This window comes from Macaca mulatta, chromosome 16 (genome assembly GCF_049350105.2).
Source record: "Macaca mulatta isolate MMU2019108-1 chromosome 16, T2T-MMU8v2.0, whole genome shotgun sequence".
In the NCBI taxonomy this organism is placed as follows: Eukaryota; Metazoa; Chordata; class Mammalia; order Primates; family Cercopithecidae; genus Macaca; species Macaca mulatta.
The window spans coordinates 82800325-82819734 of NC_133421.1; the positions used below are offsets into that span (position 1 = coordinate 82800325).

A 19410-nucleotide genomic window follows, 5' to 3' on the forward strand; every position below is an offset into this window, starting at 1 on the left:
TGTTGAAAGGGTGGAGAAGTGGGATAGGAACAGACTGTGACAGACCTTACATATCACATAAAGATGTTTGGCCTCTCTTCTGTACGTAACTGAGTTGGGCAAGACCTTTGGCAGGTCTATGTTTTGCTGGTAATATAACCAGCCGACGTCTCCATTCCCAACCCAAGCCCCATGCTGTTCAGCATTGCTAGAGAAAATCTTATAACCTTGTATACCGGTGATGGCCCCCAAGTTCACACTCTCCAACCAGTTCTGGGCTCCAGATATTAGGCAGTAATCTCAGGTGTTCACTGCTTCCTCATTTCCCTCAAGTTTGGGAGAACTCTCCTAACTCTCCAAGCCCTTAGCTCCTCTTCTATTGCTCCCCAGAGAAGATAGAAGAAATTAGTAAGTAAATAAGCTGATTCTCAAGATGCATATGGAAAGGCAAAGGAACTAGAGTAGCCAGTCTCAAACAAAAAAAAAAGGAACAGAAATTTATACTCCCATAGTTCTGGAGGCCAAAAGTCCGAAATTAAGGTGTCAGCAGGTCTCACTCCCTCTAAAGGCTCTGGGCCTGACTCTTGTTGCCTCCAATGTTGCAGCAGTCCTTGGCATTCCTCGGCTTGTAGCAGCATCATTCCAATATCTGCCTCTGTCAGCCATGGCTGTCTCCCTGTGTGTCTGTTCCTGTGTCTCTGTTTTCTTTTCTTATACAGATACCATACCAGTTATACTGGATTAGGATCTACCCTAATAACCTCATTTAACTCATGAGAGACTGAATATGCAGAGACAATGGCCAGATCATATATAAAAATCAAATTCTGACCCCATAACCTACAGCCCGTCCAGGAAGCCAACCCATTATCTGTAGCAAACAGTCCAGGATGTAAAACTACTTCCTGTAGCAACCAGTCCAGGTAGCTAAACAATAATCGTTGTTTTGTTTCGATTTGATTTGCAACTGACAGCTTCCTTAAGTATTGCCCCCATTTCCAACTTAGGACCAATCAGAGAAAGCCAGACATACTCCCCTAACCAACCATATAGAACGCAGTCAGCCTGCTCCTGGTCGTCCTGCCTTCAGCTTCCCCATTACCACTGTCTCCATTCAGGGCAAAACGAGGGCCTTCCCCATGTTCCATTATGAAGCTTTCCCACTCCTCTGCCTGCTTTTGAGTCTCTGCCTAATGCAAATGATGGTGGTTGACTCCCTTGCTATAGTAAGCTCTGAACAAATAGCCTTTGCTTGTTCTCATTTAGGTACTCTTCATTTATTTCCACACTTGATTACATCTGCAAAATCCCTATTTTCTTTCTTCTTCTTCTTCTTTTTTTTTTTTTTTTTTTTGAGACAGTCTTGTTCTGTCACCCAGGCTGGAGTGCAGTGGGTGAGATCCCGGCTCACTGCAACATCTGCCTCCCAGGTTCAAACAATTCTTCTGCCTCAGTCTCCCAAATAGCTGCAATTACAGTCATCCGCCACCACACCTGGCTAATTTTTTTAAATTTTTTAGTAGAGATGGGGTTTCACCATGTTAAGCTGGTCTTGAACTCCTGACTTCAAGCAATCCAACCGCCTCAGCCTCCCAAAGTGCTGGGATTACAGGCATGAGCCACCATGCCCGGCCTAAACCCCTATTTTCAGATAAGATCACATTCACAGGAACTAGCAGTTGGAACTTCAAAATATCTTTTTGTGGGATGCAATGCAACCCACAACAGCACCTAAGGCCCTTGCCCTGTCCTTCCCTCTCCCGTGTTCTGTTTCCTTCCACAAGAAGCTACCTTCTATGTCCCCAGATTTAGCATATGACATCAAACCCATTTGCTTGTCTCCTCCACTGGATATTGTATATTGCTCAGTGGGAGCGGCGTCTTACTGGCCTTGAATCCAGTGTGGGATTCAAGGTTGGCCTGCCTCCAGCTTCCCCATTACAACCGTCTCCATTCAGGGCAAAACGAGGGCCTTCCCCATGTTCCACTATGAAGCTTTCCCACTGCTCTGCTTGCTTTTGAGTCTCTGCCCAATGCAAATGATGGTGGCTGACTCCCTTGCCACCATCCTTGCATGCCCAATATGCCCAATAGGCATGCAACGGTGTCTCAGAGAGATTCGTGGTTAAACTGCACAGCCAAGTACACCCTTCTTGCTTTGTCCACCTGAAAAATTATTTCTCATCCTTTCAGATCTGGCTCCAGGGTGAGCCCTAGAGTCATCTCCTGACACCCACTCCCAGGCTGGAGCAGGAGTCCCCCAACATTTTTCGGTATACCTATGTCTAACTTCCTTACGGAGCAGTGTGTTTTCCCAAGGCTGGGGTTGCATTTTTCATCTCCCTATTCCCAGCAAGAAATACAGGGTCTGGAACTGAGTAAATGCCCAGTAAAGAATTTGTTGTATGGATGGTCCTGAGACAGAAAGAGCTCTCAGATCCTTCCTGCTCCTTCCATATGCACCCTGTACACACCCACATCCACCGCCATACCCACCTCCTGCCAATGCCTGCGGTCACTCCCTATTGTATGAGCGTCTCCAAACACAATGCAAGGGAAGCCCCACTTGCGCTCTCTCTGTCTCTCTCTCTGTCATTGTGTGTGTGTGCGTGTGTGTGTGTGTGTGTATGTAACATTTACCACCTTTTAGAAACCACTTTCAACCATATGCTTTCGTCTAACTAACCATTGCTGTTTCCCTCCTTTTCTCAGCTAAGCTCCTGGAAAGAACTGCCTCCACTTGCCATCTCTACCACCTCTCATCCAAGCCGCTTTCCTCCTCAACATGCTGCCATCCGCCTTCTGCCCACGCCACTTTGCCAGGCCCCAATGACTTCCTGGATGTTCAATCTAACATTTACTTTTCAGTTCTCCTCTTCTATAACCTTACTTCCTTAATGACCCTACCTGTGAGACCCTCTCTCCTCTTGCCAGGCAGGCTTTCCTTCCTGCTACTTTCTCTTTCTCTCTCTGTCTCTCTCTCTCTCTCTCTATGTGTGTGTGTGAGAGAGACATTTTTTTTCCCTGAGACGGAGTCTTGCTCTGTCGTCGAGGTTGGAGTGCAGTGGCATGATCTCAGCTCACTGCAACTTCTGCCTCCTTGGTTCAAGCGATTCTCCTGCCTCAGCCTCCTGAGTAGTTGGGATTACAGGCGCCCGCCACCACGTGGTACTAATTTTTGTATTTTTAGTAGAGACAGGGTTTCGCCATGTTGGCCAGGCTGGTCTCGAACTCCTGACCTCATGATCCACCCGCCTAGGCCTCCTGACATCTTTTAAAAGTCGGCATTCCCCATCCTCTCTTCTTCTCACCCTTACATTCTTTCTGGGTGATCTCCTTTACTCTCTCACTTCCACCTATCACCCATAGATTATAACTCCCAGACTTGGCCAGGTGCAGTGGCTCATGCTTATAATCCCAACACTTTGGGAGGCTGAGGTGGAAGGATTGCTCAAGCCCAGGAGTTCGAGACCAGCCTGGGCAACATAGCAAAACCCTAGCTCTACAAAAAATACAAAAACTGGCCAGACGTGATGGTGCACACCTGTAGTCCCAGCTGCTCGGGAGGCTGAAGTGGGAGGATCACCTGAGCCTGGGAAGGTTGAGGCTTGAGTGAGCTGTGATCACACCACTGCACTCTAGCCTAGGGAAGATCCTGTTTCAAAACAACAGCAGCAACAAACTTAATGTCCCAAACTTAAATGTCTATTAAATGTCTAGCTCAGTTTTTTTCTCCCAAGCTATCTCAACTGATAGATCAAACTATTTTCTAGCCATCCTATGGGCATCCTATGGGCATAATAATCTCAGCAGTACCCAAACAGAATTCACCCTCTCTGCCCATGAGGTGTGTGCTCCTCCCCTTTATTCCTCTTGGTGAACAGTACCACTCCCATCCAGTCACCAAAGCCAGAAATCCAGGAATCCCCATCTCCCTACTGTACCCCCACCCTCTTGTTCCCTAAATCTAATAAGCCATTAGGTTTCCAGGTTCTTCCCTCTCAAACCCTTCAGAATCACTTAAGGTCAGGAGTTCAAGACCAACCTGGCCAACATGGTGAAACCCCGTCTCTACTAAACATACAAAAATTAGCCAGGCATGGTGGTGTGTGCCTGTAATCCCAGCTACTCGGGAGGCTGAGGCAGGAGAATCACTTGGACCTGGGAGGCAGAGGTTACAGTGAACCAAGATCATGCCACTGCACTCCAGCCTGAGTGACAGAGCGAGACTCCATCTCAAAAAAAGAAAAAAAGAAATACAATTGTTGAAATAAAAAATTCAATAGAATGGTTAGAAATGAAATATCACCCAGAAAGTCAAAAATGACAAAGAGATGAAACATAGAGAAAAGCCAAGGGAATCGGGGAACTGGTCTGAGTAATAGAAATGCCAGGAAGAGAGACCAATGACAACAGAAGTGGAATAATTAAAAACATTAATGTGACAACATCTTTTAAAAATAAGAGACATACGTTTCCAGATTAACGGGGCTCACTGAATGCAAACCACAGAAATGATACAAGAAAAAAGCTATTCACACCAAAGCATATAGCCTGATGAAATTTCACAACACCTGTAATGAAGAGAAGCTTTTAAAAGTTTTTGGGAAAAGACATTGGACATACCCACATCAACGCTGTAAACCAGGATACAATGGATAAATATATTTAAAACTCTGAGGGAAGAGGATTTCCAATGATTGAACAGAATTCTATATACAGTTAAACCATCAGTCAGAAGTGTGGGGACAATAAAGACATTTTAACATAAGCACAGTGTCAAAAAAATTACCTTTGTCATATCTATTTCTGTGTAACAAGTCACATCAGATTTTGGTGGTTTAAAAAGTGGACATTCACTATCTCCTATTTTCTATGAGAAAGAAATTTGAGAGTGGCTTAGGGGGCAGTGGCTTCGCTGGGTGGTTTGGGCTAAGGGTTTGTCATGAGGGAGTGTATTAGTCTGTTTTCACACTGCTGATAAAGATATACTTGAGACTAGGTGACTTATAAAGAAAAAGAGGTTTAATGGACTCACAGTTCCATGTGGCTGGGGAAGCCTCACAATCACGGCCAAAGGTGAAAGGCAGGTCTTACGTGACAGCAGGCAAGAGTGAACGAGAACCAAGTGAAAGGGGAAACCCCTTATGAAACACTCAGATCTGGGGCCGGGCGCGGTGGCTCACACGTACAATCTCCCAGCACTTTGGGAGGCCAAGGCGGGCGGATCACGAGGTCAGGAAATCAAGACCATCCTGGCTGACACGGTGAAACCCCGTCTCTACTAAAACTACAAAAAATTAGCCGGTCGTGGTTGCCGGCACCTGTAGTCCCAGCTACTAGGGAGGCTGAGGCCGGAGAATGGCGTGAACCCAGGAGGCGGAGCTTGCACTGAGCCGAGCTCGCGCCACTGCACTGCAGCTGGGCAACAGAGCGAGACTCCATCTCAAAAACAAAAAACCAACAAACAAAAAAAACCGTCAGATCTCGTGAGACTTATTCACTACCATGATAACAGTATGGGGAAAACCCACCGGATCCCTCCCACATGTGGAAATTATGGGAGCTACAATGCAAGATGAGATTTGGATGGGGACACAGCCCAACCCTATCAGGGAGCAATTAAGGAATCAGCCAAAGCTGCAGTCATCTGAGGCTTGACTGAGGCTGAAGAATCGACCTCTAAGCTCATTCCTGTGGTTGTTGGCTGGAGGCTCTACCTTCCCATCCCATAGGACTGCTCAAGACAGGGCTCACGACCTTTCCTCAAAAGGAGAGTGGGGAAGACAGGAGAGGGTAGGTGAGAGGAAGGGAAGACAGGGGAGGGAGGAGAGAGGAGGAGAGGTGGAGACAGGTGAGAGCCTCCAAGATAAAAGGCACAATGCTTTTCACATCCCAATCTCTGAAGTGATGTACCATCATCCATCATATTCATTGGTCATACAAATCAATCCTGGTACAATGTGAGAGGGGCCGTGCAGGCTGTGAATACCAGATGATGGGGTTTATTAGGGCTCATCTTGGAGGCTGGCTACCACATACCCTTTCTCAAGAAACTCCTGGAGGTGATGCTCCACCAAAACAAAGGAGTAAGCCAGACAGAGCAAGAGAGAGCAAACAGAAGAGGAACACTGGGAAGCAAGAAAGAAATCCTCAGGGTAAGGGTGAAGAGAAGTCCTGAGATGAGAGCTGTGCAGCAGACTTCAAGAACAATTGGTCTAGATTGAGCAGAAGGACAACACTCTCCAGGAAGAATGGCTCCAAGCCATAAACGAAATCAATGTGTTGAATAAAGTTAGAGAAGATTTTTGACTCTGCAGAATATAGGAATGAATCATTAATAGGTACATAAAAAAGCAAGTAAAAAAAAATATGGGGACAGGCTATGGTGGCTCACGCCTGTAATCACAGTATTTTGGGAGGCCGAGGCGGGCAGATCATTTGAGGTCAGGAGTTACAGACCAGCCTGACCAACATGGTGAAACCCTGTCTCTACTGAAAATACAAAAATTAGCTGGGCGTGGTGGTGCACGCCTGTAATCCCAGCTACTCGGGAAGCTAAGGCAGGAGAATCACTTGAACTCAGGAAACAGAGGTTGCAGTGAACCGAGATCACACCACTGCACTCCAGCCTGGTGACAGAATGAGACTCTGATTACAAAGAGGTAATCATTAACTTCAGGGAAAACAAAAGACTCTACAAGAAAAAAAGAAGCCAGCAAATCATAGTGCTTGGTTCAGCTGTAAATAATATTTACATTGTTGTAGTAATGAAAACATTGACTACTGACTTGACAAAAACCATGGTAACTGATATGGTTTGGCTGTGCCCCCACCCAAAATCTCATCTTGATTTATAACCCCCATAACTGAACCATGGGGGCAGTTTCCCCTATGCTATTCTCATGAGAGTGAGTTCTCAAGAGATCTTATGGTTTTATATGTGTCTGGCATTTCCCCTGCTGACACTCATCCTCCTGTCACCCTGTAAAGAGGTGCCTTCTGCCATGATTGTAAGTTTCCTGAGGCCTCCCCAGCCATGCAGAACTGAGTTAATTAAACCTATTTTCTTGAAAAATTTCCCAGTCTCCGGGATTTCTTCATAGCAACGTGAGAATGAACTAACACAGTAACTATATTGGGAGGAAAGGGAATAGGGAAGTTCATCATATAGGTGGTGAGTTGGGGCTCTTTCACAGGAAGCCAATAGAGTCCGAAACAGAAAAATCAATAAATAGAAGTGTAACTGTGCCATTTAGAAAACATAGAGGTAAATTCAGTAACAGAAGAAACAAAACAAAGAAGTGAAAGTTTTTGTCCTTAGGGAATGTATCAGAAGTGGAGAAGGAGGGACCAGGAGTCTGCTGGGTTTTTGTCTGTTTGTTTGTTATTGAGACAGAGTCTCACTCTGTCGCCAGGCTGGAGTGCAGTGGGGCCATCTTGGCTCAGTGCTACCTCCGTCTCCCAGTTCAAGCGATTCTCCCGCTTCGGTCTCCCAAGTAGCTGGGACTACAGGCGTGCACAACCATCCCCAGCTAATTTTTTTGTACTTTTAGTAGAGTTGGGGTTTTACCATGTTGGCCAGGATGGTCTCCATCTCCTGACCTTGTGATCTGCCTGCCTCGGCCTCCCAAAGTGCTGGGATTACAGGCGTGAGGCACCGTGCCCAGACGTAGTCTGCTGTTTTTCTTTAGAAGTCTAATCCTACCATTTGGCTTGCTAAAATAAAATAAAATTTAAAATAAAAAGATTTTACTGGTCAAATCCTTCTACTGGTTTGCACTAAAGATGAGCATATATTATCCGCATATATTTTACTATCTGGACCTCAAATTATAGAGTTATATAATTTTAGAAGAAATTAACCAAGATGAGTTATTTGAGCTCACTAGGCAGCGTCTATCTACTCAGGGGTACAGAGCTACTCTCCCTCCCACCCAACCAAATAAATGCATCAGACTGGGCACGGTGGCTCACCCCTAAATTCCAGCACTTTGGGAGGCCGAGGCAGGAGGATCACCTGAGGTCAGAAGTTCGAGACCAACCTGACCAATATGGTGAAACCCTGACTCTTCCAAAAATATAAAAATTAGCCAGGTGTGGTATCACATGTCTGTAATCCCAGCTACTCAGGAGGCTGAAGCAGGAGTATCACTTGAACCTGGGAGGCGGAGGTTGCAGTGAGCCAAGATTGCACCACTGCACTCCAGCCTGGGTGACAGAGTAAGACTGCATCTAAAAAAAAAAAAAAAAAAAAATGCATTAAATGTTCATTAAGTCATGCGGCATTAATTGCTTTATGATGAACTGCCAGTTTTGTGACAAGATACCGAAAACAGGGACAAAACCAGTTTCAGACACGACAACCCTTTATAGCATCTCTCCTAAATAGAATATAAGACGCCATGAAAAAAATAGTGGATTTCTGAAAGGCCTGTGAAGGGTAGGAGGACATCAAAAGCAACTACTATCCTGCATGATTTCTGAACACTTGCAAAGGATTTCAGGCCTGGGGTAGGCTTCTGAGTTCCCTTGCCCTGAGAGGACACAGTCAGAAGTTGGACTGCATAGGCCAGGCGCAGTGGCTCACACCTGTAATCCCAGCACTTTGGGAGGCCGAGGCGGGCAGACTGCTTGAGGTCAGGAGTTCGAGACTAGCCTGGCCAATGTGGTGAAACTCTTGTCTCTACTAAAAATACAAAAAATTAGCTGGGGTGGTGGTACATGCCTGTAGTCCTAGCTACTGAGGAGGCTGAGGCAGGAGAATCACTTGAACCCCAGAAGGCAGAGGTTGCAGTGACTTAAGATTGTGCCACTGTACTCCAGCCTAGGCAACAGAGTAAGACTCTATCTCAGAAAAAAAAAAAAAGTTGGACTGCAGGACTTAGAAACCAATTTTTCTCCCCTTTTCTCTTGTACATTCTTCATGTTTAGAATAGATGGATGAAAGTGTGTATACCTGTGTAGGAGGATTATATACAGACGTGCTCTTCAGAGACATAACATTGTCAGTTGCCCATTTTGTGCTTTTGATTTGTTTATTTTTGCCAATAACATCAAAACTATACATCAAAGTGAGTACTTGGCATTCCTAAATAGTCCAACAGCACTAAAAAGTTCTTGTCTTGGAAAAGCACATATGCATTTAATATCACCACTGCCAATTCATTTCTGGAACTTGTCCTTAAAAATTCACTTTGGAGCTGAAATCAGAATGTTTAGAATAGACTCACTGGTGTCAAGTCTTCATTTTGCGGGGATGGGAGATAGGATTTTTAGAACCAGTCATATTCTGGTAAGTTGTTTAAAATTTTTATATGCTATGTATACATGGAAAAGTTATGTTAAAAATTGTTTAAGTTCTGGCTGGGCGCGGTAGCTCATGCCTGTAATCCCAGCACTTTGGGAGGCCGAGGTGGGGAGATCACTTAAGGTTGGAAGTTCAAGACCAGCCTGGTCAGCATGGTGAAACTCCATCTCTACTCTAAAAATACAAAAATTAGCCGGGCGTGGTGGTGGGTGCGTGTAATTCCAGCTACTCGGGAGGCTGAGGCAGGAGAACTGCTTGAACCCGGGAGGCGGAGCTTGCAGTGAGGCCAGATCGCGCCACTGCACTCCAGCCTGGGCGACAGAGCGAGACTTCGTCTCAAAAAAAAAAAAAAAAAATTGTTTAAGTTCTGTTTAAACGGACTTATTATTGAAGGAGCACTAAAGTGAGTGCTTCTGTAGGATCACACTGTGAGGCCAAGCCTCATCTTCCCAGACACCTGCTCTGTCAGGTCATGTTAGGATCCGACAACGTCCTTACCCGTCTCTAACGGGAGTGAGGGCACCTCCTAAGTCTTGAATCTGATGATTCAAAAGAGTCCAGTGTTTCCAACAGGCTGGAAACAAAGCCTAGAATTGTCATGCTTTGCAACCCCAAGTAAAAGGGGCTTGCCAGGGAGAAAGACTGAGTGTCTGAAGTGGTATGGAGAAATTAGGTTTTAGCGGCAGACACAGGGACAATCTGTCAGATCTGGCTGCTGGAGAGTGAGGTAGGAGAGAGCCGGGGAGGGGGAGGAGGAGCAGCCGTTTGTTGGCTGTGAGGGCAGAGGAGACACATGAATGACTCCGGGGCGGGGGCGGGGGCGGGGGCGGGGCTCCCACTCCGCCTCACCAGGCCAGCCATCTGCTCTGGGGCCTCAGGCAGGCGGGTACCATGAAGCTTGGGGACTGGCAGCCCAACCAGCAAGCAAAGCCAACAGGCTGGTTCCCTTACAAGGGAGCAAGAAGCAGCCAGCAGGGAAGTCTTACTTTTGGAAAGTGGCCAGGTCCCATCACGAGGGCCTCACCTGGCTGAACAAAGTCCCTCCTGGCCCTGCGACTGGAACCCATTCCAATGCCCGTGGGCTCTGTGGAGTCACCTCCTGTGTCAAAGAAGGAAAACTCACCCTTTCAGCCTTACAGAAACGTTTGTAGCACTCAGCAAAAGCATCAGTTGCGGCTTTAGCCTGCAGTCTCCAAACAGGCACTAAGTGCCACCCCGCCACCCCCAGACAGCTTTTCAAGACCCTTTTCCAAATCCACTTGTCTTTGCAGAATCCACTCCCTTTGCAGAACTGACATCTGCCCTCAATAACTTCTCACCTGGGCCTCTAGCAATCTCATGCCTGCCTCTTCCCAAGAAGGACACTGTGATCTCGGATAGAGGAGATTATCTTTGTCAGTGAGGCCAGAGTGAGGAAAGCCACCATGAAAAGGGGAGACAGAAAACGCCAGAATCTGGGTTCCAAGGCACTGCCATCATCCTGATTCTAACAGGGCAGCATCGCATCCCCAGATTGGCAGGAGGATGGCGGGGGGGGAGTGAGAAAAGAGAAAAGAAAGGCCTTGGGGTGGACATTTGGGCCCCATCCTGCAAGGCCCGGTGCCCAAGCTCGCAGAGGCCGCCCAGCAGGTGAGTTCTATGCGCTCACCCCACCACGGGGCCAGCTAAGGAACTGCAACCTCTTTGGAAACGTAATTGAACTATATCAGCTGCAGTGGCTGGATTCACTCCTGGTGTTTGCTTCTTCGGAGGGGCAGAGGCCCTTCAGCAGCAGAAATTCCTGGCTCAGAGAGAGAGAGAGAGAGAGAAACAGGCTCTGTGATAAGAGATGGGACGCCGCTCAGCATGAAGACCCACCCACCCCCACCTCCTGTCAACGCTGTGCCAACATCTCCACTTGGAAATCCTCTCTTCTGGGTCTGCACCTCCCCAAAGCCCTATTAAATGTTAAATATTCTGTGTCCTGTTAGGGAGGAGCTACCGTTTGAGCCGCTAGCACAAGGAGAATAGGACAACGAGAATTTCCAGGGCAAGGAGGAGCTATCCGTGGAGACAGGACAGTGTGTGAGCCTCACCCAGGTACCCGGTTGCTGAACACATGGGAACACAGACCCCAGTAGGGAAAAGGCCAGTGTGGTCAACTTTGGCCATGATTAAATCAGATTCTGACCTTCGTTGCTGTCATTACAACGAGGACCCTAATTACTGGTTCTGGCCCATTTGTGAAGTTGCTGCCCCTTCACAAGCTGTGAAACACGCATTCTACAGGAACCAGTGCATCTTGCCAAAGGGAAGTAAGGTGAGGTGTCTACCCTGCTATCGCACTAGGAGAGGAGAGGTAATTGAAGGGGATTTTCCTTATGAGAGAGAAAACTCTGGTTCCATCTGCTCATGGAACAGAGACTCCCAGGCCCCACGGCGCACAAACCCTGCTCAGAGCGCCCTCTGCCCAGATAGCAGGGTTCCCAGGGTGACCAGTGCAGCGTGAGCCCACAGTCTCCTCCCTGGGGGAGGAGAGCTCCTGAGTTGCCTGTGGCCTGACCCGAGACAGTCTTTCCTGCTTCCTGACCTAAAGTTCCTCCACATCTGAAACGAGACAGTTTAACTCTCAGTGGTTCTCAGCTCTAGCTCACATGAAAGTCAACTGGGGAGCTTGAAAACATTACCTGGGCCCCATGCCAAAAATTAAATGAGAATTGCTAAGGACGGAGCCGGGGCACCCTTAGTTTTAAAACTCCCCAGGTAATTTTCCTGGGGAGTTTTAAAAATTGTCTTGAAGCCCTGACAGGTGCTCTCAGAGGGGAGTTCTGCTGCTGTGAGTCTATAAATCTCCCCCCAGATCTTCCCCCCAGCAGCAGCTCCTCTTCTGGGGAAGAGGCTGCCCTTCTGATTCAGCTAATAAGGCAATTCAGCATTTGGCGGGGGGTGGGGGCGGAGGGAGTCACACAGCAGGAGGGCACCAGGCACTTCTTGTCACTTGGGTCACTCTGGAAGGGAGAAGAAAAAGATTCTTTTAGGAGGCCTGGATGATTGTCAGAGCCTCAGAGAACTTGGAAACAATCCAGAACTCATCCACAGAGACATTCTGAGGATGGGAGAGTAACTGCCTGGAGAAGGGCTTAAAACAATTGTGGGCCGGGCGTGGTGGCTCACACCTGTAATCCCAGCACTTTGGAGGTTCGAGGCGGGAGTCAGGGGGATCATGCGAGCCCATGAGTTCAAGACCATCCTGGGCAACATAGTGAGACCCTGTCTGTAAAAAAAAAAAAATACTAATTAAAAAATTCGCCAGGCGTGCTGGTGCATGCCCATAGTCCTAGCTACTCGGCAGGCTGAGGTGAGAGGATCACTTGAGCACAGGAGGTCAAGGCTGCAGTGAGCGGTGATCAATCCACTGAACTTCAGCTTAGGCAACAGAACGAGACTGTCTCAAAGAACAACAACAAACAATTGCGGCTATCGATCAGGGGAAGGGATTGTCTCTCTTGTATTGTAATCAGCCTCTAAGAACGATTAAGGAAGGTGGGAGTCCCATTTGCCAATGGATTGTTGCTCTGCATAATTATGTTCAGGATTTGGGAGTTAAATTGTCACTGCTATCTGTGTGACCTTGGGCAGAGTACTTAACCTCTCTGTGCCTTGCTTACTTCATTCACAAAAGGGGGGATTCATAATGCTGACAGTGCTTCATAGGATTACAGTGAGGATTAAATGAGTTAACAGAAAGCATCTAGCACAGTGCTTGGCATACAGTAAGCACAGAATAGGTGTTGAAAATTACTCAGGGAAATACAGGGGAAATTACTCACAGGGAATCCATGGCTAAATAAGTTGGGAAGCACTGGCTTCAAGATCAACAGGTGTCTTTACTGCAAGATTTCTCAAAATACCAATGTTACTACTGGTAAAGTCATGTGCCACAAAGGTTGAGAGAATTAAATGAGATGAAAGATGTGTGAAACACTCAGTGCGCCCCGCACATAATGGATATAATAAGCCTGTGAGGCCGGGCGTGGTGGCTCACACCTGTAATCCCAGTACTTTGGGAGGCTGAGGCCAGCGGATCACTTGAGCTCAGGAATTCAAGACCAACCTGGGCAACATGGCAAAACCCTATCTCTATAAAAAATACAAACATTAGCTGGGCGTAGTCTCAGTGACTTGGGAGGCTGAGATGGGAGAACGGCTCAAGCCTGGGCTTCAGCTCTCACTGCACTGCTGCCTGAGAGACACAGTGAGACCCTATCTCAAAATATATATATATATATTTATGAATGTGAATCTTCAGGACATGGGGTGAATGTGCAGTTGTGCACCATTTCCCAGAGTTGCCTGTGCTCTTTTTTGTTTTCTTTTTTTCCTCGAGAGACAGAGTCTCACTCTGTTGCCCAGGCTGGAGTGTGGTGGTGCAATCTCGGCACACTGCAACCTCCGCCTCCCAGGTTCAAGTGATTCTCGTGCCTCAGCCACCCAAGTAGCTGGAATTACAGGTGCACACCACCATGCCCGGCTATTTTTTGTATTTTTAGTAGAGACAGGGGTCTCACCATGTTGGTCAAGCTAGTCTCGAACTCCTGGGCTCAAGGGATCCACCTGCCTTGGCCTCTCAAAGTACTGGGATTACAGGTGTGAGTCACCACGCTCAGCTGATTTTTCTACACAGCATCTAGCTCTGAGAATTAATGGTCCGGGAAGCACACTCTGGGAAAAGTCACAACAGGAGACAGCCTCAAGTTTTCTAACTCTGTCACCACGGCACTGAAAAAGAGGAGCTGAGCCAGGTAAGAGCAGCAGGGACGTGGTTATCAGGAAAAATGTTCTGGTGCCAGAGAAGTGCTGGGACAGACAGTGGGGGAGCTGGGGACTCCTCTCCTCCAGCTTTCACACCCCGTGTGGGTGGGGTCCCTGTGGAAGGAGGCATGAGTCCGCGATTCATTTGACTCTTGACTTTGCCACTCCCTTGCTGGTGGCCTTGGGCAAGTCACCTGTCCTCTCTGAGCCTGGTATCTTTACTTCGATAATGATGGGATGTAGGCTGTAAACCTGAGAATGTCTAAGGACCCTTCTGGCTCCAGGATGTTATGTCTATATGCATTTCTGCCAAAAAGGGGGAGAGAAGAAAAAAAGGAATCCTATCTAGAGCACAGCGTCTTCTAACCACCATTCCTGATTCTAGACTTGTTTGGCGGTGGTTTCCAAAGAGCTTCTAATGCCTACTGGCCAATGTATTCCCTGAGGGTCGAGGTTGCTAATAGAGAAAAATGGTGACACGCCATGCCAGACTCAGAGCTGTTGAGGGCTAGGGAGAGAGAGGAAGAAAGATCCTCATTTGAATTTTGTGTATTTGAAGAGACTATTAAATCAACTATGCCAAATAACCCCCCCACCTCCCTTTTTTTTTTTTTTTTTTTTTGAAACAGGGTCTTGCTCTGTCACCCAGGCGGGAGTGTAGTGGCATGATCTTGGCTCACTGCAGCCTCCACCTCTTGAGCTCAGGAGATCCCCCCATGTCAGCCCCTCAAGTAGCTGGAACTACAGGTGTGCACCACCATGCTTGGCTAATTTTTTTTTTTTTTTTTTTTGGAGAGATGAGGTCTCACTATATTGCCCAGGATGGTCTCAAACTCCTGGACTCAAGTGATCCTCCTTCTGCAGCCTCCCAAAATGCTGGGATTACAGGCATGAGTCACTGTGCCCAGCCCTTAAATTTTCAAACAGCGATATGGTGACTATATTCTCTATTTTCCAAACTAAACATCAGGACCCATGGTATCAGAAAGGCTTTTACGTGCTGACATTTCCATTTTCATAAAATGCGGATGGTTTGTGGGGGACAAGGGAAAGAACAGCTAAAAACAAGAGTGTCCCAGGAAGTCAAGGTACTATGATCACCATGCGGAGTATCTTCTCCCCACCCCCTCAAACCACAGGATATCTGATGTTCTCCACGGCAGGAGCATTGCCCTTTTCTCATCAATAGAAATGGTAAACCTCTGACATTCCCATAAAGATGATAAAAACCACACTAGATACTCAGATTGGTATCTAACACTCCCAAACACTTCCAATCCTCCCCTCAGGGCTCTGTTGCTTTCCTCCAGGCTTAATTGCAATACTTACTTTCACTAAATTGATTGCAGAGTAACAATTTCCCCCATTTAATTTATTAAGCCACTCAGAGACATAATGACCTGTTTGGGAATTGTGTCTTCCCTGTGGAGCTCCTAGACTATGAACTTCTCTTGGCAAGAGTGAACCGAGCAGCCCCTCCCCATGGAAAGGGCTGGACACTGGCCTGGCCCTTTGTCCTCCTCCTTTTCTTAATTTCCTGCCACCTATTGTCTCTCTGATAACTGCTGACAGAGGGAAGGGTGCTATTTAATTGCTTTAAAGATATCAAACAAGCCAGTTGGAAGGTTATCTCCTCTCCAACCCCTCTGTTTTTCTGGCTCAAGGTTTTGTTACTTAGTTACTAACCAAGCTGCAGAGGAAGAAGAGGCAGCCCAATGTGGATTACAGCTCAGACTTCATTCAGCAGATGGAGGGCAAAGTCAAAAAAGCGTGGGGGAGCCAAAGGCAGAATAGGAACTTGAGGTTGGCCCCTGAGTGCAGGTGGCAGCCCAAACAGCTCCTTGGAGGCCTTCAGAGGTGGGGAGAGAAGAGAGAGGCATACATTTTCTGGGAAAAATCAACAATCATCCGAGATGACACATTTCTGCTGTCAAGGTCAATGTTGTTCGGAGTCCACTCAGTCAGCTGCAGTAAGACAGGTGCGCCTAACGTGGGTGCATCAGTGCTTTCTCCAGGCTGGGCCTGCCCTATCTGATAAGGAGGGGAAGGCTTGACAAGGAAAGTACATGGAGGCGGATATTGCTTTATTTGGTCATCCACATTAAAGAGCATACAGGGCTACATGTGGTGGCTCACACCTGTAATCCCAGCACTTTGGGATTATTCAGCCTATTCAGGAGGCTGAGGTGGGTGATTACCTGAAGTCAGGAGTTCAAGACCAGCCTGGCCAACATGGTGAAACCCCGTCTTTACTAAAATTACAAAAATTAGCCAGGCATGGTGGCACCTGCCTGGAGTCCCAGCTACTCGGGAGGCTGAGGCAGCAGAATCACTTGAGCTTGGGAGGCAGAGATTGCTGTGAGCCGACATCACGCCACTGCACTCCAGCTTGGACAACAGAGTGAGACTCTGTCTCAAAAATATAAAAATTAGGCCTGGCGTGGTGGCTCACACCTGTAATCCCAGCACTTTGGGAGCCCGAGGTGGGTGAATCACTTGAGGTCAGGAGTTTGAGACCAGCCTGGGCAACATGGTGAAAACCAGTCTCTGCTAAAAATACAAAACTTAGCAGGGCATGGTGGCGCACACCTGTAATCCCAGCTACTCGGGACACTAAGGCACGAGAATCGCTTGATCCTAGGACGTGGAGGCGCAGTGAGCTGAGATCACACCACTGCACTCCAGACCGGGCAACAGAGTGAGAACCTGTCTCTAAATAAATAAATAAATAAATAAGAGCATACAGAGAGCCACCAACAACTCACCCAAGTTGCCTAGAAGGGTGAGGGTTATTTGGTTGAACCTCCAGAAGCCATCTGTTTTTGCTAGCAGTACTCATATTAAAATTAAAAATAAAGGCCGGGCGCGGTGGCTCAAGCCTGTAATCCCAGCACTTTGGGAGGCCGAGGTGGGCGGATCACAAGGTCAGGAGATCGAGACCACAGTGAAACCCCGTCTCTACTAAAAATACAAAAAATTAGCCGGGCACGGTGGCGGGCACCTGTAGTCCCAGCTACTCAGGAGGCTGAGGCAGGAGAATGGCGTGAACCCAGGAGGCGGAGCTTGCAGTGAGCCGAGATCGCGCCACTGCACTCCAGCCTGGGCAACAGCGTGAGACTCCGTCTCAAAAAAAAAAAAAAAAAAAAAAAAAAAAGTGCATTGCTTCATCAAAGTCGCCTTTGAGTTGGGGGCATGTTGAGAGCCAGTGTTTCATTTCTTGCATGGGTAAGAAAACAGTGTTTTTTCATTTTGTTTTGTTTTGTTGAGACAGGGTTTCACTCTGTCACCCAGGTTGGAGTGAGTGGCCTGATCACGACTTGCTGCAGCCTCCACCTCGCTGGGTTCAAGCTCTGCCTCCCAGGTTCACGCCATTCTCCTACCACAGCCTCCTGAACAGCTGGGACTACAGGCACACACCACCATGACCAGTTAATTTTTTAATGTTTTGTTTTTGTAGAGACTGGGTTTTGCCATGCTGCCCAGGCCTGTCTCAAACTCCTACAAAAATTAGCCAGGCATGGTGCCCACCTTGGCCTCCCAAAGTGCTGGGATTACAGCCAGTCATTATTATTGTTTTTTTAGACTTTCCATTTTAATGAAATATTCAGAATAAAATTTGAATAAAGGAAGTAATAAATTAAACAAATTTACAATTAACAGTTAAATATTTAGGAACATTTAATGTACTAAGTTGTGCAAACAGTACAAATATTTAAGAGTGTTGATTGGGGTAAGGCAATGTCAACTGCCAATAAATGTAAAAGATGAAAGAACAGGGCTGGGCACAGTGGCTCACACCTGTAATCCCAGCACTTTGGGAGGCTGAGGCGGGTGGATCACCTGAGGTCAGGAGTTTGAGACCAGCCTGGCCAGCATGGCAAAACCCTGTTTCTACTAAAAATATAAAAAATTAACCAGGCGTGATGGTGGGCACCTGTAATCCCAGCTACTTGGGAAGCTGAGGCAGGAGAATCGCTTGAACCCGGGAGGCGGAGGCTGCGGTGAGCCGAGATCACGCCTCTACACTCCAGCCTGGGCAACAAGAGCAAAACTCCATCTCAAAAAAAAAAAGACGTCTGGCATGGTGGCTCACGCCTGTAATCCTAGCACTTTGGGAGGCAGAGGCGGGCGAATCATGAGATCAGGAGATCGAGGCCATCCTGGCTAACACGGTGAAACCCTATCTCTACTAAAACTACAAAAAATTAGCCAGGTGTGGTGGCGGGTGCCTGTAGCCCCAGCTACTCGGGAGGCTGAGGCAGGAGAATGGCGTGAACCTGGGAGGCAGAGCTTGCAGTAAGCCGAGATCGTGCCACTGCACTCCAGCCTGGGTGGCAGAGCAAGACTCCATCAAAAAAAAAAAAAAAAAAAGAAGGAAGGAAGGAAGGAAAGAAGGAAGGAAGGAAGGAAGGAAGGGGAAAGAAAGAGAAAAGAAAGAAAAGGAAGGAAGGGGAAAGAAAGAGAGAGAAAAGAAAGAAAAGAAAGGAAGGAAGGAAGGAGAAAGAGAGAGAAAAAGAAAGAAAGAAAGAAAGAAAGAAAGAAAGAAAGAAAGAAAGAAAGAAAGAAAGAAAGAAAGAAAGAAAGAAAGAAAGAGGGAGGGAGGGAGGGAGGGAGGGATGGAACTTCAAACAGAGCATACTTAGTTACGGGTGTCCTCCCTACACAGAAACACTCCCTGGACATCAATGATTTCATCCGCTGTGACTGGCAGATAGGCCACATTTCCTGACACCCTGACTCTTCACCTCAAAAGGGTTAGCTTTCCACCACACCAGCAAAGACCCTCAGGACACACGATTCATACCCCCAGCTGACCATCTACCCTGAGGTAAGCAGACGCTCAGGCAGCTGGGCTGTCCTTGCCCTAATCCCTGCAGTGGTGTCCACACTGAGCCCTGCAGCACTGGTAGAAGGTGGTCTTTGGCTCATCTGCAGAACGGATCTGAAGCTACATGCAGTAAGCACAAGAAGGTTCTCCTTTAGGACATGACTCTGCAGTAGAGTCAACATCCTCCCAGGCAGCTGCTCTCCCAAGTCCATCATCCACTTCTTTCAGCTTTGAGTACTTCCGATTTGTTACCTTGTGGGTGACGTTGTGCACACAGGGCCACGTGTTGCAGGCGAAGCGGTGGCAGCGCTGTCCCTCCTCCACGATCAGCCCGTCCCTGCAGCCAGGGTAGAACAGCAGCATCATCTCGGACTCTGCTGCCTCCAGTTATTATTTTTTTAATGAAACATAAATTTGGTATTAACCGTTTGAAAACTTTTAAAAGATAACATGGTACAAAAGGAAGGAATTTGAGGGCAGAGTGGACACTTCCTGGCTCTTC

The 19410-nt window shown here is 47.4% G+C and overlaps 1 protein-coding gene and 1 pseudogene across 3 annotated transcripts in view; both read right to left on the bottom strand.

The window, feature by feature from the left end:
* SLC39A11 (solute carrier family 39 member 11) overlaps positions 1-19410 on the bottom strand; it is a 564973-nt gene that overhangs the window by 514277 nt on the left and 31286 nt on the right. The window lies entirely within an intron of this gene.
* LOC697782 (DNA-directed RNA polymerase III subunit RPC10 pseudogene) overlaps positions 18819-19410 on the bottom strand; it is a 31833-nt pseudogene continuing 31241 nt past the window's right edge. The window contains exon 2 of the transcript XR_013407156.1: positions 18819-19289. The product of XR_013407156.1 is annotated as a DNA-directed RNA polymerase III subunit RPC10 pseudogene (transcript). The remainder of the gene's footprint in view (positions 19290-19410) is intronic.